Source organism: Argopecten irradians, chromosome 14, assembly GCF_041381155.1.
Source record: "Argopecten irradians isolate NY chromosome 14, Ai_NY, whole genome shotgun sequence".
Lineage (NCBI taxonomy): Eukaryota > Metazoa > Mollusca > Bivalvia > Pectinida > Pectinidae > Argopecten > Argopecten irradians.
Window position 1 is genome coordinate 9,909,953 of NC_091147.1, and position 25,278 is coordinate 9,935,230.

Below are 25,278 nucleotides of genomic sequence, written 5' to 3' on the forward strand. Positions count from 1 at the left end.
TACTATCGATTTTTTCCCAATAAAGTAAACTATGCAATTTAGAGAAAAATGTTTTTCAAATCTCATTTGTACCTTACTATTGATAGATGTCTAGGTACATCTCTGTAATTTTCACATACTGATAGAGCTACTCCCCTTCGTTTCACCCTGTCAGTACTGGCGAAGTGAAACAAAGGGGAGTCACTCTGCTAAATTCAGAATGGACCAATGGGAGTCAAGTGTCAGTTCTTAAACAAATGAGTAGTTAAACATTAATATTTCCAACTTAACGTCTCTTTAGACATCAAACTTCCAGTAAGCTCACACATGCATGTTTATCAGAGTCGGCGACAACTTGAAACATTTGTTTACCTTGCAGACTGCAACAGATATGGCAAAATCTTGAAAGGATCGTTTCAATATACAATACAGTACATTATACAATCGTTATGGAACATCAGTGTAACTGTTTTAGTCGTCAATGATGGTAACTTTCTGTTGCTGTAGAATTAGGATCTATTTCTGGTGTTTGGCTATAGAGATTGTAGATTTATGAACCATTTTAAGACATTCCAAGTCTTAACGTCAAGAACAAGTATCTTATACAATTATAATCAACTGTTCATGGTGGTAGGGGCTATAATTGTAATCATTATTCACTAATTTATCACCATTTCTACCGACATCCGACCACAATCTCTCTCACAAATGTGTGGTCACGGTATCGATCTGAGTCATTAGACGCTTGTAATCGGATAACTGATCGTTCGATTGACGCGAAACACTCTGCCGACCCCATGCTTCAAACCTTGTGTGTTTAATTAATAAAGGATAGCAATGTTTACATAAACGGATTTATCTCATTTGCATAATTTCTACGGACTCTTGGGATCATAATTTGTCCTACTGCAATCTGTTCCATGAATTTTATTTCTCGAGAGGCGTGACCAGGATTGAGGAAAGGCTATCCTATATTATACTAATTATTCTACCTTTATCTTTGTTTTATGTAAGTCAGTTATGATATGCAAAGATATATAGTTCCGATTAGATAGTGCTGAATAATAATCAGGATTCAGTGGCAAGATAAGATAAGTCATATGTTAAAACATCCATTTAAAACCGGAGTACCCGGTAAAAAACCCACTTGATCGAACAGATCATGACAAGATGGACAGGGCTCAGTTTTAACGGAATGGTGGATACAATGATCAATATATGGATATGGTTAAACAGTGTACTGGTATACACAGTGGCCAGATTAGACGGGATATCAGTTTACACTGAGACCAGATTATTGGTAAGATAAAACAGTGCCGATATAAAGAGGGTTCAGACGTGAGTCAGAGGATAGTTCACGATCCAATTTATATGAATGTATAAAATCCATTTTCAAAGCCCATGCTTCATGTACATTCCGTTACTTCAAGAAATTCCTTACTTTCAAATTATTCATAAAACATAATTACAGGAGTTCATGATTATTTTAATCTAGGTTACAAAGTTTCCTTATTTGATAAATTCATTATTCTATAAGACCGAAGCGGTGTTTATATAACTGCTATCATGTAATAAAATAAGCTAATTTTCATTGACCTAATTACTGAAATAAAATTTAATAGATTTGCAATTCCAGTCGAGTCTCGTGATTTACAAATATCTGCATTGCACCCTAAACATATGTGATATTAAAGCGACATATGATGATACAAGTCTAGATTTTGATTCGATATCCCCTACACAACTCGTGTTACAGACCTATTTCAGTCGTCAGTATACGTTTTAAACTGTCTCTTCCGGCGAGCGTTCATGACCCGGCTTTTCATCTAGACAAGTGAAATTGATATTATGCTGATAATAGAGCGATTTTATTGTTAAATATAGCCAATATTGAATTGAGTAAAATTGCTTTGCATGCGTGTAGTCGTAAAGTTTGACCGAACGTTTCCTGAGTGAAAATAATTAATTCAAAGATATAGAACTTTAAGTATGGCTGTCATGGCAGTTTAAAGTTTGTCGTAGTCAACTAAATTATGACTCCTTGGGCACTGAGAATGTTGAAATGTCTAGTTCAATAAATACTACCAAGTTATTGTGACATGTATATATCCCATAAACCAGAGCTTCTCCATGTCGGGGTCGATGCAAGCAACTTTGGGCTCGAAATGAAACGGTTAGGGTTTTAATAGTTAAACTCCTATTAACAGCCAAGGGTCATGTAAGGATGTGCCAGGTTTGTTGATGAAAAAAGCCGGAGTACCCGGAGAAAAATCACCAACAAGTGGTCCGTACCCATAAAGGATTAAAACTCGCAAATCAAAGGTGGAGGGTTTGTGGTAATTTAATCACTCGGCCACCGCGCCCCCGAATCGAAATGAAACAAACAACAATACATTGTATAGTTTTAAGAACAATAACATATAATTCAATATCTAATTATCTAACATCTAATTTCGAATTATAAATGAACAGATTTTACCAAAAACATTACATAATCGATGTACTTGTTATTCGGAATCATCGTGGAATATTTCACGCCTATAATCAGCGCTAGAGTTTAATAAGGGAACCGACATATAACTCTTAATTCAAGTGCACAGCTACCACAATGACCCAAAGAGTTTCACATTCTTATTTCCTCAATCCTTACTCGTCATCTTGAGTTCCGTTTTAAATCTACCAGAAAATTTGACGTTATAATACCCAGACAAAAGCCAATTCGATTTGACGTATTTGATTGTATCCTATTCCGTTAGAACGTGACAAGCTTTTAAATATACAGTTGGAATGAAGGGTCGTCTCGATAACGTCTACAGAACATGTGAACTGCATTTAGCGAATCATTTAAGGCAGAGATTCCGATGAGACAACCTGTCTATCACTTGTTAGATACGCTATCAAATTAGAACACATAGACTGTTGGCAGTGTGTTGGGTTGTTCAAATTTTTATGAACATTAGATTTGCGCTATATGTTTATTTCGACAGAATAAACGACCAATCGAATCACTTACAATAAAAAGGAAATCTAAGTGGGATTCCTTTTTTGGTTTCTATACTTGGTGTGTGGCCATAGGCTACTTGTTGTATATTTCAATCTTAAACATAGTTTCTATCAACAACAAAATGCGAAACAGTGTCTATAATATATTGTTCAGCTCTATATCTTCCAGTACCAAAGATTAGTGTTATATAAATGTTAAACGTGTTATTTGAACATTCGATCAACGTTTCCAAAGCTGATATCTCAGTACCCACTTTTTCTAATATCTAGCACTGATCGATCGATCTATCACTGACCTTGACCTTTGACCTCTGCCACATCCTAAGGTCAGTGTCACCCGTTTTAACGGTAAGTTGTCTGTTTGGCAGTAATACATATGAGAGTTTCATTCCACGTGCTACTTTTGTTTTTCTTACGTAGAAACCTGGATAACGTTTTCGTTTTTTATTCCTACCAGACATGATTGTGATAGTTTCGTACTTTTCTACCACCCATGGTTGTGTAATGCCACATGCATGTGGCCTGTCTACCGTCTATTGATGAATACGCACTGCCGACGTTCGTAAATGCCAAATGCTTTCCGAAAATGAAGCAGGATTGGAAAAAATGTTTTAACACTTATTAATAGAATTATTTAGGAATAAATGTGAAATGCTACGGTAATAAATTTTCGATTTCTTTTATACTTGAAAAGGGATCAAAATCGCTGCAAAATAATTTCATGGATGAAACTTCGTTATTGGAGAGATTTTCCCGACAGTTTATTATCTGATTAGCTTATTGGAATAAAGTATTTTGATAGAAAATTTAATTTAAATAATTTTTATTTTTTATTTATTTCTTTCAATTTTTTGGAAGTTTCAATGAGAATTACACACGACATTCACCAATCTAAGCTTGTGATCGCATGCTGTGTGCATGTCGAGCTGTTTTGACTGAAATCCTTTTGGTCTTGCTATCTGTCTGCACGCGCGCACGTGAAGCGAACTTGTTTGTTATGAAGAACCCTGCGCACGAGATAAGTAGTGATAAACCCACTTGAATTTGGCACCAGGAGTTAGAAAACAGGAAAACGCCGTATACACACTAATAAAAAAACGCAGTCCGGATAGAGAAAAGGGAAGTTTCGTCTGCAACTTTGGAGGAATGGGAAGGGAGGGAGTATGCTTGAGGTTTTCGAATCCTTAAATCACAAACTTGTCATGTCGTCGGTACTACTAACAGAAGAATGAATGGACAAATTTTCCAACATCGAAAGAAAAACCGGGAAAGAAATTAGTGTTTTTCTTTTCCAAAATCAATCGAAAGTTCGCGAAGTGAGAAGGAACTAAGCGAGGAATAGAGTGTTTTTCGTAAACGTAGGTGTAACATATATCTACATAGGGCGGATGTGTAATGTGTTAACTAAACTAACATGTCAGTCTGGCTGATCGAGGCTGGCTATGGGGCAGTTCAACATTGCACAGTAGCTGAACTTCACAGATCTCCTTGCGTAGATAACGCGAGAGGATGAGAGACCATGTCTGTCTAGGGATACATACCTTACAAACATGAAGATGACTACGATTGGCGTAAGATGTACTCCCCCGATTAATTACTGTTAACTATGGGATGTAAGATAGTGGACATGACAGAAGGTAGGTAGACTTTATGTGATAGTTTTATGTTGTTCTGTAAAACGTACGAAACTATCGCTTGAGATGTTCGCAGTTTTCAATATTTGCATTAAGGACCGAGACCACAATTAACTCTGCTATATGTTTCATTGTAACGTTAAAATTCATAATAAATTCCCAAAATTTCGTTGACAAGTTTCCATCTAACCTGGTCAAGGTCAATATCCGAGGAACAAATTCTGAAAGTTTCAACCTAGCATGACCGGCATTTTCTCAAGATATCTGTCATCAAGTGTCACCATGTGCCAATTATATACATCCGGGTCATGGGTTGGGGTCAAAACAGGACTTTTTACACAGGATCCTGGAGCAATAAAAACATAAGAAAATTCAGTATTTTACACAATAACAGTTAATTTGACATATACACTACACATCTACATTAAATTTGTTGGCAAATAACAAGTTCACAGGGGCATGCTGCATGTTTTCATAAAATACATACATTTCTGAAGGGACTTCATTCGTGGGTACTGAAACCGGAAGTATGTAATTGTGGTCTCAGTCCATGGAAACCGGAAATATTTGTACCATCATTAGTCTATTACATGTTCCCAAATACGAAACTACCATTTAGTGTTAAAAGCAGGAAACGCTCATTTGAGGACCTTGGCGCAATGATAAAATCGTTCAGTTCACGGCGATGAAGGTTTTATTTGGTGTGTTTATTTCTAAATTGTTTCGGGAATGTGGTAATCACGAGATGCAATGATGGATGCATGTCAGTTGGGAAGTGGGTTATTGAGAATGCGGTAATCGCCTCAAGAGCAGATTGCCACCCAATGGAGCAACGGATCCTTAACCAACTTCTTGACAGACCGCGGAATTTTGTCATAACCACAAATATGTTGTAACAGTTGTTCTACAAACGGCCCATAAACGCAAAATACAAATCTACTCAATCGTTTCTACATTGATGCAATACCCATGATGAAACACAGTACACTATGGCCTAACCGTTAAAACTAAATAATATCCATGTTCTACATATAAAAACTCGTCATTTTTTCGTGTTCATAAGTGTTTTAAAATGTTTGTAATCATATTATGTATACAGCATACACCGAGTTGATTAGTTTAAGCTTCGATGCTTCTGTAAAATATCTCGGTTGTTGTGTAATTGGCGATGACGTTTACGTCCTGTTTTGTTTACGTAATGCACTTACTATTCAATTACCCTATTACTAATTATATCAAACGCGGATCACGTGACATGCTGGAATTCCACTTGGTGGTTTAGTGTCGCAAATCTGAGAGAGGAAGCATAAAAGGACATTTTATATCAGTTTACATATATTTACGTAAATTGATAGTTATTTCAGAAGAATTACTTCAAATATGATCAATATTAATAACAAATCTTTTTTTCTTACAAAAGATGTTGCATCATCAGTGTGATTGATGGAGCGTTCTGTACATTCGAGTCACACAATAATGATCAAATCAAATGCCGATTATATTCAATAGGAATAATGATGACAATGGTATGATACTGCTTTATATTCAATGTCGCATACAACTTTTATTAGCCACTAGTAAGTTTGCCCTCATTCGTTTTGTAGGTCATTATATACCATAAATACCTCCCTCCCGGAAGTGATTTTGACAGAGGACTTCCTGGCGTTAAATCCGAAGTTCATAATTGCGAACAATCTACTTTCGGTTTTACTTTTGTTGTGTTTTTCTCTCCAATTTTCCTAATGTGTTGTTAAAAGGGCGACAATTCTAAAGATTCCCCTGAACTTTACCAATAAGACCAAAAGGACTAGTGACTGAGATATTTTCTCGCTAATTATAATTAAATTGGTGCTCCTAATTGATTCAACACATTTATAAGCCATCCCGGCTAGCCCTGGTAATTATAACTATAACGGGAATCCGTCTCACTGTTCCCTGACCTTAAGCGACACAATAAACAGCATTGACGTCCTCCTTAAACAAAGCATGAATTAAGGATGGACGGTCGTTCCATTATACTATTGTCTTCTAAGGTCAAATCGCCACTTAGCATTATAAATAGATCGTCCGTTTGCGGTCAACAATGCTCATCATTGGCTATAGCTATTGATTCCAGTAACCCCGACTGCAGCATGCGACGTGTTTTTCGTCACCAAGGACCATTGGAGTACCAGATAATGTGAAATTAAATATTGTCATGGAAGTTTTCAGATTGGATCTTGCATGTTGTTTGCCGTTTATAACAGCTCGACCTCAACAGAAGGAACACACAGATTACTTTGGTTAATTCGACTTTAGCATGTCAACATGGCGCCCCTGTGGGCAAGCCACATCTGTATCTGAGGACTCCTAATTAACGTGGAACAGTCGACTTCCAATACGGATTGCGTCTCGCGCCCTATTTGGTGGAATTTCAAATTATTTCCGCGTCCGTCAATACGGAACAAGGAAAAGTAATGATGATGAAGTTTGTTTAACCGATATGAACAGTAACCAGTAGTCATTGTAGACGATAACGACAACGACGATGTCGATGACGTCAGGGAGGAAAGAACGAGGAGGAGGACTACAAACATGGCGGCAGCAATTATGATAACGATGATGGTGATGATAACGATGATGGTGATGATAACGATGATGGTGATGATGATGGTGGTGGTGATGATGATAAGATGACAATGATGATGATGATATGATGATGATGACAACGCTTAAACACACAATAACATATTCAAAAGTATGTCATTGTATTTCGCTTGTAAGTCATACAACAGTTCTTTCCATTCTTTCTTTCCCTTGGAACCCTCTCTGGCAGATACGAAATCCAAGCAATCCATGAACCCCTTAAGGCGCCTCTTGTGCACCTGCTAAACACTTGTCATCATTTGCGACAGGACCAGAAATGCTGTGGATGTCAGGTTTTCAATCAAATATTCATTATCTATTCTAAACACGCATTCAACCATTTTTAAAAATTTGAATACAAACAAAGGGTAGAGAAAAACCAATGTTTGAAAACAATAACTGTTGAGAAAGACAGGAAATCGATCGTCCGCCATACCAGGTCCGGGCCAATGAAATCACCAGTAATCGATTGTATGTTCTTTGTGTACCACCAAAATGATAATCCGAATGTACATAATCTCATTTACATATTTTAAGTTTGATATAAGGAAAAATGCGGAAAACTTTATATGAGTTTTTTTTTTAAATTGACCACTTTTTGACATCAAAGCTAATGATTAATTTTCAGAACCTTATGCGTCCTGTTTAGGATGGATATCGATTTATTTATGTATTCATTGATATGTAAATTTCGTGTAGAAATACTTCATTTCCGTTATAACAGCAATTTTTGTATTTTAGTTCCTTTGATTCGTCTCTTTGCCATATTTGCCTTTGCTTCAAGATGTAACTTGATTATCAGAAACCGCATAGGCAGGATAAATGTTTTTTTTCTTCTTTTTTATTTCAACCAATGATGGAACTGCAATGATAATCTTATTGGATTAGAAAATGTTAAACTCATAAAAAGAAGTACCGTAATGTTGTTTTTATGTTTTCATTTGACTTGCATTTTAACTCTGAGCCCTTCACCTATTTGGAAGAGCCGTTGACAGTTACCTATTAAAGGTCAATCCATTTTACTCATGGGGCTTTGAATTTGCTCTATCGAATATTGATGCCAACATGGCGCTGATAAGTCATGTTGATGAAAACAAAATTACCAGGGTTATGTGTGTACAAGGTCAAATAGTCATCTTTAATTGCTTTTCAAAGTAAGTAACGAGTATATCTCAATAAGTTCAAGGTCATAATCAATTAAAATTATTGTAATGAAGTGTATAACTTAAAATGGAACAATACATCTTGCAAAATTCCCTTCTTCCAATGTTCAAAACATTTGAAATATTGCTTTATAGAATAAATCGTTATATATCGCTTTTCCTCCGGATAAAATGTTTTCATCTGTTTCAACCCGGATGTCTCTGCCATATGATAAGTATGATAGATATTCCTGGAATCCGATTATACATGTTTTACATTAGAGTTAAGCGCCTTGATCCGTACAGATTATCTACCCGGACCCGGTACACCATGCCCTGTCAGTTGGATGAAATCATCTTTGTAGAAAACAATAGGGTAAAACTTTAACCCAGTAACCCACTTCACTGAAACACACCGAAAAACTTCTGTATTGGTATGTAGATTTCGCTCTGCTAAGTATGTTTCATCTTTCTTTTGTTTTTAAACCTACCAGGTTGATAAGATTTTAAAATAAAGTATCGAGATAATTATTGTGTTGAAATCCGACATAGCTTTCACCATTTACTGCGACCCTTTTAGGTGGAAGATTGCGAAGAAACTTTTTTGTCTTTCTCTCTTCTTCAATTCATTGACGTCATAATCTTAACAATAATACTTGAAAATGCCACTTTCTGAAAAATGGCTACTAAAGTTTTAAGTCTGAAGAATATTTTAATATATCACTTGAAGGATAAGAAAGGGAAGCCTCAATGTTACCGTGGCGTTGTAAACGCTGGTTAACCGTTCAGTTTAAGTCTGACACACTGTGGCGTTTTAACAAGCAAACCCACTTAGGCGCTACATGAGGAAGTTGTTGAATTTTCTTTAGAATTTGTTGGATTGCCGTGGCATATGGTTGGGATTGGGCGTGTGTAATTATGTTGAGCAATTCTGTTTTTGAACAAGTTGGTTCTCTCTTTGTAAATATGCCTATTGTCGATACATAATAATAGGGGATTTGTATGGACTGTATAAGGAATTGTGAAATTAGATTAATATTGCATTAAATGTTTTCTTTTGAATATCAATCTAATACTGTTATTTACCAGTGCTAATAAACATATAACTCGCAATTTTATCGGATTCATCATTAAACATATTATTTATTTGTTGAAAAAGTATTTGTGTGAATGTCCATGAGGTTACCATGTTAGAAGGTGTTCCCAGGGCTGAAGGTCCCATGCATCTATGTCGGCAGGGTAACAAATAAGCAAGGTCAAAAGTCAAAAGGGTAAGGTCAAAGGTCTAGAGCTATATGTCGGTAGGCATATCAAATAAGTAAGGTCAAAGGTCTAGACCTATATGTCGATATGCATAGTAAATAAGTAAGGTCAAAGGTCAAAACGTCTGTGCATTAATCAGTATTAAAGGTGTGACTGGCGTGGTTTATGTTGATAAGACGCTCGATCCTTAGATGTATCAGAGTCAATGACAATTACGGGATAAGTGACGTCGTACCGTACTCTTGACTGAGTGTCGCTGACGATAACACAGAGAAGTGGGTACTTCGGATAGAAGTGGGATATAGTTACTGTTTACAAGGGTCACATCTGAGAAATGTCAAGGAGTTATTGCCCTTTGTTACTTATATCTTTTGATGGATGCTTATGTTATACTCGCAAGATAAGAACGTGAAATATAACCACGTTTCTATGTTGACAGTAACCTAAAGAATCAATGTGCTATCATTGCATCTTCACAGCCCAGGTGTAAACCTGGTCCGTACTTAACCTGACGAACCACAGCTTGATCTCGAGCTGAATATAACACACATCCTGTACCGATAAAGTTAAACTAGTTATTTAATGCTACTGATCTGCGGCGCCGTTACGAACGCATGACAGATGTGTAATTACATCTCTGTTATATGTAACACAGCGGTAACGCATAATATGGTGATTAGTTTTTCTTGCGTATAATAACTTCAAGTTTTTACAGTTAGAACTAAGGAATTCAATGTGTACAGTTTTTAGTTTATTAATTATTTATTTATGCAAAACTCACATACTGATCCAAGTATCCATGCCAGTGCAAGGTAGCATACAGCCATAAGTCTTCATGTCAAACTAAGGTAACGTGACCCTTAAGTCTCCATGTCACAGTAAGGTAACATACACCCTTAAGTCTCCATGTCAAAGTAAGGTAACGTACACCCTTAAATCTCTATGTCACAGTAAAGTAACATACAGCCTTAAGTCTTCATGTCACAGTAAGGTAACATACACCATTAAGTCTCCATGTCTAAGTAAGGTAACATACACCCTTATCACCATGTCACAGTAAGGTAACATACACCCTTAAGTCTCCATGTCACAGTAAGGTAACATACACCCTTAAGTCTCCATGTCACAGTAAGGTAACATACACCTTTAAGTCTCCATGTCACAATAAGGTAACATACACCCTTAAATCTTCTCGTCACAGTAAGGTAACATACACCCTTAACTCTCCATGTCACAGTAAGGTAACATACACCCTTAAGTCTCTATGTCATGGTAAGGTAATAAACATCCTTAAGCCTGCATGTCACAGTAAGGTAACATACAACCTTAAGTCTTCTCGTCACAGTAAGGTAACATATACCCTTAAGTCTCCATGTCACAGTAAGGTAACATACACCCATAAGTCTCTATGTCATAGTAAGGTAACTTACACCCTTAAGTCTCTATGTCACAGTAAAGTAACATACAACCTTAAGTCTTCTCGTCACAGTAAAATAGCACACAGTCTTAAGTATCCATGTCACACTAAGGTAGCATACACCCTACAAGTCTTCACATCATAGTAAGGTAACATATGTCTTTAAGTCATTTATTATCATGTCGCTATGCAAAAAGCATACAGCCTTCATTATCTATGTCACAGTATGGTACAAAGATTTTCCAAGTGATAGTATGCATCCTTATGCATGATTAGGTAGCATGCCCTCCCTAATTCTCTAAATCATTACCACAAAAAGAATCTGAAATAAATAAGCGAAAAAAATGGGTTGTACCATGCCTAAACACAGCAGTATATATACTTGTGAATGGGTGTAACATCAAGGACGAATGTCATTTACGTTAATTTTAATACGTAACACACACTCTCACAGCATCCCGCCCTACATCCGATAATATGTGCCTTCATTACATGTTCTCCCCAGACCCCCGCTCCCTGGATCCCAGGGGACAAAATGCACATCCCATCACCAACACGAAATATCGGAATTCCGGAAATAACATGCACGGGCACATTTTGTCAATTAGGCATCATGGAACAATAGCCAGCACGTGTTACAGCACAGCAGGTGCACTAATATGTTCTATAACATCTGAAATATTTTTCTTATATGATTCTTCTTCAAACGCAAGCCTGTCTCTCATTCTTGGAATTTTACATACGTGTAGTATTTGTGTAAAGCAGACCTTGTCTGCCTTGGTCCTCATTTACATACTTGCATATTCAATAGACTGTTAAAGAGTTAAGGGTCTTTCACTGTTCCTGAAGACCATGCATACACTATCGGTTAGTGTTGTACTATTCATTGGAAGAACATCATCCTTCAAGATGTCGAAGGTAAGATATCCTTATTAGTTACTTTAATTTCTTAAAAAGAGCAACTCAGTTAATTTGCAAATAAGTACATACGGCCTGTTTCCAGTAATGTTAAAACTGCATAGGAGCCTTCCCCTGTATTATTTCATATCTAGCTCAACTATTTTATTTCTTTTCCGAAGAATAATTTTACACCTTTCCAACACCAAGATTTCTGTATATAACTTAATTTTGTTTTAGTAGTAATTATAATAATTCGTGCAACAGAAAAGCATTACAAAAATATTGTATGCTTATATAAATGCGTGTTTCTCCTCCACACCAGATAAAAATCCAGTCAGCATGTTATAATGGGGGGTACATATAATTGTGGTGATTGACTCTATACATTGTCTGGTATCATATAGAACTGATGTAGCCGTGTAACATCTAAACCATGTTTATCTCGTGTGGCACGTATGTAAAGAATGTGTTTACTGTTACAGAAAATACAAGGTTTAAAAAAGAAGGATAAATGTGTTTTTGATTTTGTAATTAATCAGAGTGCATCATGAAAGTGTAAACACTATGATTTAATTGCCAATAATTACGTAGCGCATCACATATTGGCGAGAACGCCTGCACCACGATCATCAGAAACACAGGGACTTGAGAAACCACATATCAGAAGCACAGGGATTTGAGAAATCACACGCGATATATCATTTTATATCAGAAACACTGGGATTTGAGAAATCACAAACGGTATATCGTTATATGTCAGAAGCACAGGGACTTAAGAAACCACATGCGGTATATCGCTATACATCAGAAACACATGGGCTTGAGAAAACACACGCCGTATATCGTTATATATCAGAAACACAGGGATTTGAGAACCAACATATTTCTTTATTTACTTCCTTTCAAATACTCACTACGTTACTGGAAAAGATCACTGACATCATATATGATACATGGCAATGCCAATGCCACTGGTTTTATTCTCATAAACATGTAATTGTGGTGAGAATATAAACAAGACAAAAATAAAAATAAAATATTTTTCGACGCACGTAACCAAACTGTAACATAAACATTGCAAACAAAATATCATTATATTGATGAACACTCCACACGAGGAAATAAAAGTTATATCAATCAGATAAATGAATATATCACTTTTAAAATGTGGTTTTGTCTGTGCGCGTATGCATGCATGTTCATTCACGCGCTAATCCTATAATTTCGAGAGTTTTATGTGAACATAGTTTCCCTAGGGTTTATTTCATAGTATTGATTTCATACGTTACGTTTTGGTGTTCCACAAATTCCTCAAAACATTTGATAATTTTGTAATATGCATATATCCATAAAATGTTCTGAATGGAAAGGGAGATCACTATTTTCTACAGGGGATGTTTAACAGGACAGAGTTACAGAAATACTTGGTGTCAGGATGCACGTATCTGTACACATGTGCATTTCACGACAATCTATTTGTAACACAAGTGACATTTTTTAGGCTGAGCATGCATGTATTCACTAATTGATATTTAAATGCTTGACCTACTTTTCGAAGTTACTTCAAATTAAAAACACTAAGTGAATTTGGTTTACTCATCAGTCTTTTTCATATGGTCTGTCTGCAAAAGAGGCCTCCGATGGGGAAGGATATTAGAGCTATGGAGCACTGAAAACAGTATGGAACAATGACATTATTAAAACTGCCTTTTCATGAATTAAAAAATGATTATTTTCATGTATATTTAGGGAAAAGATTAAATCAAATATTTCAGATGAAGATTTTTTTTGAATTTCACACTGTCATGTATGGATTGCATTCGTCTGTTTTATTTCATCGAGAAGTACCACCCTCCCAGGGCCCCTTTGTCGGACAATACAGTGTCGATACATTTTTCGTCCCTGACGTCTAACGTATTTGCCGCTGGGTTTAATTTGAAATTTCTGTTTAAGCCGATAATTAAAATTTAAGAGAACATCGTTTTGTTGTTTTCCATTTCTAACAAGGTTTCAAATTGAATTTGTCTTAACACGTTTATTCCATATAAGGCATACAAATGCATATTTCAATTAGTGACATTCTTTCTGTTTTACAATGTAAACAAAATATAGAAAAAAATATGTTTATTTGTGAAGATAATATAATATGTTAGAATGTTCGATTTAGAACAGATGTTATACATTGAAAGAAATATCCAAATAGTAACGTTTCAATATATACTCCTTATATTGCAGAGTCATCTGCCCTTGTGGGTATGTGTTATTTGCGGCTTTTCCCCTGAAAAAAATGACGTAACCACCGCAAACAAATGACTTCATAATCATTTCCTAAGATAAGGGCAGACAACTCTGTAGTTTGAAAACACAGACGAGGAATGTTTTCATGATATAACTTATAAAAAAACCACATCTTTATTTCATAATTCCTTAATACGTCAATATCACGCGTATGTAAGCCATGTTTGTTCTACCGACTCCATTCACAGTGACGATTGTGGAAGTTTAGTAAACAGATAACGATAATTTACGTCTTATTCTTCTAAAGACTGGAGGTGGCAACGTTGTTACGTTAACATTTCTAAATTAAAGAAAGAGAAGAATCTTCGTCGTTAATAAAATAGTTATACATGTAAACGCAAATTAGACAAATGTTGTTAATTTTGAAAACTTTCTGACGAGTGTTGAATATACGTCATACTTCCGTAAGTATCCGTGCCTATAAAGCACAAACACCACGAGAGCTTGTGAAATAGTTGTAAACACTTAAAATACCTTCATGCAGATGAATACAATTATCTATGACTTAATACATTAGCTATCGACACATGCACGTGCTGACGTATCCCTTTATTATAGCACGTGCATGTCTTTAATCTGTAGCAATAATCTAGAAAAGTCATTATTTGATAACGGCGGCGATCAAATACATATGTCTTCTTTACAAAACGTTCTATGATAGAAAGTTATATTTAAATAGATGGTCAATGTATGGTATTTTGTACGACTTTTTGTTTTCGTCCAATTGAATTTTGTTTTTTGTTCAACCAGACACTTGATAGTCTAATTGAACACTAAGTATATATAAGAACAAAAAAACGAAGACGTTTTACACGTATTGGAGATTACAACCATATTTCCTGTTCCTCTGGCCAAAGTTATGTAAACAATATCAGCCATAACATCTCCCTCTGTAGGAGTTGTATAAATCTGTTATACCTACTCTGGCACCACGAGGGAATCATTTTATCTCGTAATACGGATAATTTCTCTTCAAAAATATCTGCCAAATGTTCTTAGAGTGAGTATGAAGCTCCACACCTGTTCAAAGGGGCTTATAGTAAACTTCATAGTTACTTACCAACGAATGCCAATTCGCCTAGCTTTACGAGAATCGCGGCCATGAAACCCCGTAATCGAATGAGTAACACCAAGGATTTTGTAATGATAAATAGATAAATCGACACCACTTACTTTACTGAAAGTTTTTCTCGTCATATCGAATTTTATCCTCGCATTTATATCACAAGATATGGCGAAGGGAGGAAATGTTATTCAATAAAATGGTACCAAAATCTGAAGATTATGACGTTAATTCATGTTTTATCTTTCCGTTCCAAATGGTATAACGACACCTTGTGTAACAAACTGATGCGAAGAGAATTATAGTAGAGCGTTATGACTCGCTTTACTCTAAACAGACTTAATATACTATCTGATGAAGACATTAGATAACGTTTCTAGTGTTTCAATTATTTACAAGTGTTCAAGAATTTCTGTTTTAGAGATTACTGATCGTGGTGTGGGTCATTCTGATCAATCACAGTTACTTCCCTTCGTTTCACTTCGTCAGTACGAGTTACTTCCCTTTAGTTTCACTCCGTCAGTACGAGTTACTTCCCTTCGTTTCACTTGGTCAGTACGAGTTACTTCCCTTCGTTTCACTTGGTCAGTGCTGATAACTCTGAATATTGTTATGACAGTGGGTAAATCTATGGGGATTTAATAGACAATATATAAGGTGCTATACCATATGCAAATGCACTCTGTAATGTAAAGTCGGATAAGTTATTATACGTCGTAACTATCAATTTTAACTGTCATTAGTGAAACATGCTGACGGTGTGGTTTTACTAATTACTTACTTGTGTGTTAAGTGTCTAATCGAAACTCATCTATTGAAAACGAAAATAAATTGTCGTTTGTTTACCATTTCCGCTCATCCCTGATATATCGGCAGCGAGATATTGCTTCGATGCACAGGAAAAGTATTTTAAATACTATCAAAGCGTGTCATTGCAATACAGTTAAACTGCTTTAGAGATTCACATGGACCGCATTGACGGATAAAACATTTCGTATTGACAGAAAAAGTGGCAGTATCGATCAGTTTGTGTGGAAGTTTCGGGATAGATATTTTATTTTTCCTCATTAAAACTGGCATATGAAGATCTTGATATTGTGAAAGTGTGAGTAGAAATGAACTACAGAACTCTTTGTAATCGTGCTTGTCTCTACTGGTAATATTAGTAAAAGATCGATATTGGTATACATTTCTAACTGTCTATATAACACTCAAACTGTTTATTTATACTAAGTCCCCTTTATGGACATAAAGCGCCCCGAGACTGTTGATTTTGTTTAGGTGTCGATGCTTTATTTAGTTAGGTATCTCATATCCTATCCGGTCAGATCAAAACTAAGTGATGTATATTTCATGTAATTGTTTGCGGCGTATTTAAAATCATATATATCTATAATTTCCAATATAATCTGTTTGAAGAGCGTATATATGATATAGATCTATGGACGACAGGAAGCAACAGACGTCATCACTACATTCAAACGCAACAATGACCACGAATACACACAAAAAACTAATACACGAAACAAAATTACTTCCTCAATAAATAAAAGTTTACTGTCCATTGAACAAGATTGAATACCAAGTATATAATCATTAGACAAATGAAAGAAAATTTCTGCTCAATGTTCATACCTGATTGTTGTCTATGCCTCATTGGTTAATCTACAAAATAATATATGCTATTAAAATAATGTATTTTAAACATGTGGTTTAAAACACATTCATTATGTAAACATTTTAAAGTGTGAGTTAGACATATCTTTCAACAGGTAAAACAATAAAGCGTTTGAGGGCGTTAAAAACAAATATCTCAAATTGTTAAAATCCCAAAGTCAGTGGGAAGCGCGTTTCACTGCTCTGCGGAATCACACAAATACTGGGCTAGATAAGATACAGTGAATGAATAATATTGTTTCTGTACCCGGCAGGATACCGATGAACTTCAAGTTTTGTGTACTCCATGTTCGTAACTTGGCTGATCTCATGAAAAATTTAGTTTGATTTATACTAAACCAACTTCATACGAACTAGATAAAAATGGGAGCAATATCAGAACTGTTTCGAGTTCATCATTTCAATAACTTGGTTGGCATTTAGTTATAAGAGGTATGTCTGCGTTTGAATATTTTTTTCCAAAACAGTGTTATTATCATACTTACTGCAAATTTTGCTGAATGTTTTTTTTCATTAAGCATAATGAGAAGATATTCAGAACAATTTGCAGTAAGAATAGGATCAACATGTGGGTCGCAAATTCACTCAGCAATTCACTTTGACGGGATAATTAATTTTGAAAAAATAATGTGTCTATAGTAGAAAAGTGATTGAGTGGGTTTATTACCACAAGCTCTAAACCTCTGGGTCGCGAGTTCAAATTCCATGTGGGGCAGTTGGCAGGTACTGAGTATTATGGCCTTCCTCCGCTTCCTAAATCTGACTCGTCATCAAAAAAAAAATGCTGATGTTTCATTCCATGTTTCCTAATGTTCATTCGAAAGAATGTCTGTTTAATGGGATATCACGATTATTTTAGAACCGTTCGGTACGACTGGTCCTCCCATTCGTAGTATAATGTGACCGGGTGGGGTCACATGCGCACGCATTTTTTTTTTCATAAAGATTTTATTATACATGTATAGTAATATTTCCTAAAGTCATTATTACAATGATATGCTCTCAGATTACATGTGTTGGTCAGCAAATGACCATGGGTTGGGTTTGTTGTCTTCGGTAGCATGCAGTGATATAGCACTATAAAAATGGCAAGAGTTCCACTATACAAGTAGACACAACACGAACATACCGCAGTCTCACAAAACGCGCACCTCACATTTTACACGCGCAAGAAGGCCGTCCGTACATGACCCTGGCTGCTAATAGGACGTTTATAAAATAAACCAAACCAAATATTGGTATATAATTAAAGCTCCTCTCACATCAATCCAAAAACACATGGGCGTTTTAAAATAGTCATCGAAAACACGGCAAATAGATATAGGTAATTTGAATGTTTGAAAAACGTCTTATGTAAATAATGAATTTTTGTCTGATAAACTATGAACTGCGCCAAAAGATAACATCTGATAGGAACAAGATGGAGTAACCATGGGACGTAGTCTCTGATTCAGATAAACGTTTGTTTGGAGTGTAAAAACGGACTAGGATCTGTGTAGTCTTGACGCTCTGATTATAGTTGGTTGTTTAGAAGGCACCAAATATTTCTGTAAAATTCTTATAACTGCAGACGGTCACGATAAGGGATATCATGAAAACGGAGAAGGATGGCTCTGTAGAGATATGATGTTAGCTTAAGTAAAAATATGACGATGAAATGTCTGTTTTTATGAATAAAAATTACATAACGCTTTGATAGCTAGCAGCCATTTCGAAGGTGAAGTAGGGCGAAATATGAGATTTGGAATGTTGTAACAGAAAATAACACATGAAACAGATATTATTTAAGAAATGAAATAGGCGGTTTTGTACCCTGATTAACTTTTGATTTCGTTTCTAAAAAAGAATATATTAACATTTAAGTCAGTCTTCGATAGCAAGTAGCAAACTTTCGTGACGATGTCTGGAGAATTCTGGCCGTTTTGAGTTACGTACGTGTTCCGCCATGATATAAGCCTGCGATCCGCCCATATCTTGTAAGATGAATGTAGAAAGTTTTGAAACAGTTACTGGAGATTGTTTAATATTGAAACCTATAAGACATATTAAATATTATGACAATTGATATAACAAGCCATTTACTTATGTATAGAAATCTGAATTGCTGAAGTCGTGTGAAGACCTGTTTTCACTATGATGGTTGTCATAGAATAATCAGAGATATAAAAGCGGCGGAAGTAAAACCGTTTATCAAAACTTGAAAACAGTGGTTTAAGCAAGGGAACAGATAAAAACAGGAGACAATATCTTGCTAACAACTAACAACGCGCAAGTTGTTTGTGTTTCTGATATAAAGCTAGATCACAATAGAGATGCGTGGACAAATGAACTTCATCATTTCCTTGCACATCACAATAATATCGACATTGAAGCGGTGAACGAGAGGCCACATCCGGTGTCATCTCTTTGTCCACCCTACCATCAGCAATGTAGGCCATTAAAGGAAGCCCTGTATCACCTAACACCACTTAATGTTCAATATTATGGTCAACTAGAGACCACGTCGAATTTCACTAAACCAAATTACACTATCATGTTTACCCATTAAAACCCATTTCTGTCCATGTTGTGGTCAAAGCTGGCGATCAGATTCGCCCATATCTCACCATTTACTTAATTTGATCATCTTTTGGTCAATTATGAGCAACCGTTATATCCATAACGGCCAATCATATCCTTCATATCACGCCCTCTACCGGTGGGATTTGGTAATCTAAGATAGCGCCATCTACCGAGGGAATTCAGTAAATAACCGTATACTATAATATGTTTTTATCATTTCAGCAGTATTGGTGTCGCTAATGCCAATAGGCAAAACAACTTTAGGTAAAATTCGTAAACTTTCGCATTGATTGATTAACTAATCACATAATCGTGATGGCATCTTTGACATATGAACCATTTCTGGAGGAGCCATTGATCTAACACGTTGTAACCTTGGGGAAAATTGAGAAAGTAAATGAGTAATTGTTGAATGTCTGAAATATCTCGGTACCCTAAATACATTTATCCTGGTAGTTCTGTGAACACAACATCGTTTGTCTTAGTCAATGCACTTACCATTACATAAATCAGAAAGACTAAAATAGAAGTACCTGTAGGCTTCTGTCACGGCCTGGTTCTCGTGGTGAAGGGGAAAATAATTATTTCAAAACAAATGAGTCGTTTGAAATTTCAATGCGATCGGTCCACATAGGTACAGAACAATAACCATATCCTGCTTTCCACTCCGTTTCCATTCGTTAGAAACCTTCCATCTATTGTTCAGAGCTGCGTCATCACAGCTAATAGCATACCAATTTTAATGTATGAAAATATATACTATATATCGCACTTGAAATTCGTACCATATAATGCTAGCTCGTCGTCGCTGGAAAATGTTGCCAAATTTTCTTTGGGGGGATAGGGGGAGGGTTGGATTGGTCGCTTAAAATCTTGGCGACCTTGGTGAATGGCGATGGATCTATCCCCTACCCCTGGGGTCATTGACACTCAGGAATTTCCGTTGCTATATATCTTTATATTCTATTGGCCCTCGTTACTAAGACGGCCGAAGCATGTTCTGATAATTGCTGCAGAGGGTCGATTAACATGACAATGTCGAGACATCTCGTTTATGTACTGAAAATGAAAAGCATTTGATACGAAAGAAATCGACTACGGCGACTCTACTGTATGTGACTAATGACAATGTGTGTTGCTGCAGTGGAACGCCATTTCCATATGAAAGTAAGCGCGACCTTCACTGGTCTTATACCGACTTTTATTTCCCTGATGGAGAGTCGGGTTTCCCTGCTAGGGTTCAGCTCCGTGGCACGTCGATTAGATTTTTAAGGAAAAGGGACCGATCGCGTGATCCAATAAATCAGGCACGCACGTGCTCCGACACATCCTTTGTACAAAATGGCGGATCTGTCATTTATTAGGCCTGGACTTATTTGTTGTAGGAGATGTCTGGAATTAGACCCATGTTTATATTTATGCCATTGCTCCAGATTAGATGTCAGTCAAAATACAAATTGGTCGAGTTAAAGATTGATAACCTTCTGCATATAGTGTATCTGGCAAGATGCTTGGCCGAAGATGACAAATGTCTTGTATAAAAGTTCACGCCTGGACGAGATTTCCGGGTTTTTGGATTTTCGTTCGGGATATAAACAATGTTTTCTGTAGAGGCTATGACATTTCCTATAAGTAACTTGTGAGCTCCATTTCCCCTATCATACCAATATCATATTACAAATGCATGGATTTGATTGGGAGACCTAATACAAACATAGCTATTTCACGTCTGAATCGAATGGATCCATTCACTGCTCCATGTAATTTGTAGTAAACGTCCTAGGTAAATTACAACGGAGATCATTAACGTCACTGTAACATAGAATTAAAGTAGACGTGTAGTTATACGAGAAAATTCTCAGTTATTAATCCGATATATATATAAACAGGACATGTGTCTTGATACCCGATAAAACAGCTCACTGCCTCATGTTTTAAAATCATTTATTCGATAGAAAACATGAGTCACACAGGAGAATTAGAAAAAGTTGTTTTATTTCAGCACGAAGGAAGTGGGACGACTGGTTTGCCCGTATATTGTGATCGGATGGGTGTCCTGTTTGGTGTCTCAGTGAAATATCACTCTTAAATGCTCCAGAGTCTCCATGGTTACAATTGACACAACACTGTCATGCCGCAGTCTCGCAAATTATCATTTTCATGATCAAATATCTTTCCCAAAAAAGTTTGACACTTCGCTGTCAATCAAACCTCACGTGACTAACTTTGTTCGACATTTAATGCGTATACGCGCGTGTGGAAGAACGGGATTGGTTGAATACTGTTTGACAATTGGTCTATTTTACTTGTATTAATGACCAAAGAAACAAGTATATTTTAAAAACTTACTTATCTTATTTCTCTGTATCTTCTGACAACTTTTACAATTCTATATTCATTCAGATTTTTGTATCTCCATACATTTATTACATGTACTACATTGGAAAATCATAGGCACATCAGCAATGTGGTTTTCACGAACTGACTGATTTATAATGCGGATAGATTGTTGATATATTTTATGCAATAAAATTGCCTCTCTTATCATCGATATGTTCGTCAAAATTCCAACGATCACAAATACAAATGGAAAGTTAAGTGAGTGGGTTTTTTAAATCGTTATCCGTGAGTTTTATGTGAATGAAATTGCCCAATAAACGGCTTCGCTACAAGATCATTACATCTGTCTAAATGGATGGCGATATCAGAGAAATCCGAACGGCAGTACACATTAATGTAACAGTTGGAAAACAGATGAGTAGATACGAATAACATGTGTTCTGGCATGGAGTCAAAAATTCGAATCAGATATTTTCGGACAGGAGTACTTCGGGGAAACAAGGAAGAAATGATAATTAAATGTTGATGTAATGATATGTTTTAATTAGCTTGCGAACACTTAATCTGGTGACAGATTATGCGATCCAGTTTTTTTGTAATGGAAAATCACAAAACTACTTTTTTTTCAAATTGATTGAAAAACGGAAGCAAATGCAAAAATAGTTTCTTCCGTCCCTTTCCATTTGAAAATCAATTAAATCATTAGAAAATATGTTATATTGCAATGCTCATATATAGCTTTCGTGATTGAAATGTACCGTCCTCACGCCACTGTCAGAGTAATTGTCTACGTCATCGCGTAATCTAATTGATGACGTCATGATACAATGTACCGGTAGTTTGTTTAATGCGATATCATATGGTTTGTCATTGATATGTTCCATAAATCATATCGCGCGATCTTCACAATGTACACACCTATATAATTCATGACAAAAGAGTTATGTGTTCGACCTACACCCAGACGATATGACATATCGCCCGATATATATTTTTCAGACTTACATTCCGAGCCATGTAAACACCATTATGGTTTATGAAACGCATTCCCCGCAGGATGAAATTGAAATAAATGAGATGTACTAGGTGTTTGGCCTTGACGGTTTTTTGAACATTTCTGAGTGACTGTGATGAATATGGTGTTTTACGTGATGTACACCGAGAGCCGTCGACACCCGCAGCTCGTGATATACAAAGTCAGTCCCCGACATTTCGTTATCCAAGGCCTTGGCCAGACATATTGCGTTTGCTCTCTCGTATATTTCCGGATCAGCAAGACAGATTCCGCGTCGTGTATTAGAAACATGCGGGAGTGACGAATACCGAAACATCATGCTATCTAATAAATAGACGAATCATAGTCCCTGTGCTGGATTGGTGTCAATCTTCTCATGGCCGAGATAAATTATTTTTAAATTTGACATTAAATTCAACATTCAGGTGGCGTTTTTTTTTTTAAATCTTGGCAAATCTACGACGCCATTTTCCACAAACACAGGTTGCAAGTCTAAAAATTAGGTTTGTAGAAACGAACATAAAGAATATGTATGATTTTATCCACTTTTAAATATTGATTTGGTATGTCATGACGAAAAACAACTCTAACTTCATAAAAAGGACCTAAAGAATGACGAAATAAAATGTTATTTTACTATAGCTAATCAAAACGGCATTAATTATAACAAAACTTGAGATAAGTTTAGAATAAGACGTTTTAATGACCTTGAGGAGAGGATTCTTATTTGGTACCACCAATGTCATTGATGAGTAAATGATACATACTGGGATCAGAAAGTACATGACCGAGGATGATGAAACTTGCAAGCCTTCTCACAGACAACAAATCTGCCTTATTGGCGCACCAATGCCCCGGAGATTGGTGTCAGTGTTGAATCCTAAGGAGTGTTCACACTATCTGCATCCTAGATGTCAGTCGGTCAACCGGATTCACTGCTAAGTCTTCTTATTCAGAACTGCGGGGCTAGACCGGTGATAAATTTTGTACCGTTTTTTTCAAGGACAAATGCTGCAAAAAAAAGTGATCAAATGTCAGGAAAGTTCAGTTAGTCAGTTGTTTAATCGGTTAGTCAGCCAATTAATATATTATATTAGGTATTCATATTTTTTAAAACGATTCTAATAAAACTTCGATAACACAATAAACCTTTAGCCTAATCATGCTTAAATGTGGATTAGCGTCTGAATTATAGACATGCGGTTTGAAGATGTTTGAAAATTTCATACGATAACTAATTTGAATGGATATCCTTTAAAAACATGTTGAAGAGATTCCTGCTTTACAGCTAACACTATAAACATCACCATCCGTGTAGACATTAACACGCCCGGCTCCCTTTAATAAACTATGTGATTTTATCCGCGCGTGTTTGATCTACAATTCTATTAACCTCGTTCGCAAGTGTTCTTGTTGACACACCCGATTCCTGTAATTGCCTCCTTATCCGGATAGTCCGGTCCGTATTTGTTTCTTTAATTAGGGATTTTATCTGTCCAGTCTGTCTCGGACACCTGTCACTAAATTGCTGCCTATTAGTGGATGGTAGTATTGAATACGATCGCTGTAATTGGTTACTGACTGTCTGTTCTACAGTAAAATCGGTCGTGACTAAACGTTAAAATGATTGTAAACTTGCCGTCAGACTAGAATCCTGATTGGCTATATCTAGATTATAATTTTAAAGCATTTGATAGTAATTGAGAGTAAATATGTCAACAAGGCGACGACAATTGGTACCATTAACACTTAACATATCCGAAGATTAGTGTTGTGTGATACTTTATACCAATTACATATAAATATGTCCTTTTGTCGCTTACTGCATGCCAACCACTTTCTTCCTTTTGTCATTGCTCTTCTCGGTATCCTATTTGCAACCGTAATAGAACGACACACCGGATATAGGTACTTATTAATGAGATATATATCCTATATACTCTATCTCGTTCTCTGCTCTTTGGGAAATATTACCTCATAATTTACATCCTTGGTCCAACATCAAATCGCACGTGATCGCATTTATATCCAAATGTTAACGCCCGTTTATCTAGAGATACAACTGTTTATAGGTAAGCCGTACTATATCATTTTATGCTGTCATTTCCCAATTCACGCTCTAGAAACATAACACGTGGTCATAAATGCGTTCCGTTGGTCATAAACGTCTTCCGTCGTTAAATAAAGTTATATTTCCATTGATTATATATATACAGTATACACGTCATGCATATACACGTCATGCAGGGCCCAAAGGTAAAGATTTAATAACATCTGTGTTCTCCGACCAACATTGAGTATCTAATATAATTCCCTGCAAGTCCAGGAGTATAGTTAAACCAATAGCAATTACTTTGTAT

At 36.1% G+C, this 25,278-nt stretch overlaps 1 protein-coding gene across 3 annotated transcripts in view; it reads left to right on the top strand.

Moving 5' to 3' along the window:
• Window positions 1–25,278, top strand: part of LOC138307723 (proto-oncogene tyrosine-protein kinase Yrk-like) — a 104,105-nt gene that overhangs the window by 16,881 nt on the left and 61,946 nt on the right. The window contains exon 1 of one of the 3 annotated variants that reach the window (XM_069248575.1): window positions 4,083–4,619. The exons of 1 other annotated variant lie outside the window; for it this stretch is intronic. The gene's annotated coding sequence lies outside the window, so the exon portion shown is untranslated. Of the gene's footprint in view, window positions 1–4,082; window positions 4,620–11,781; window positions 11,982–25,278 lie in introns of those variants that run through there. One more of the 3 variants, XM_069248576.1, reaches the window with a different exon arrangement.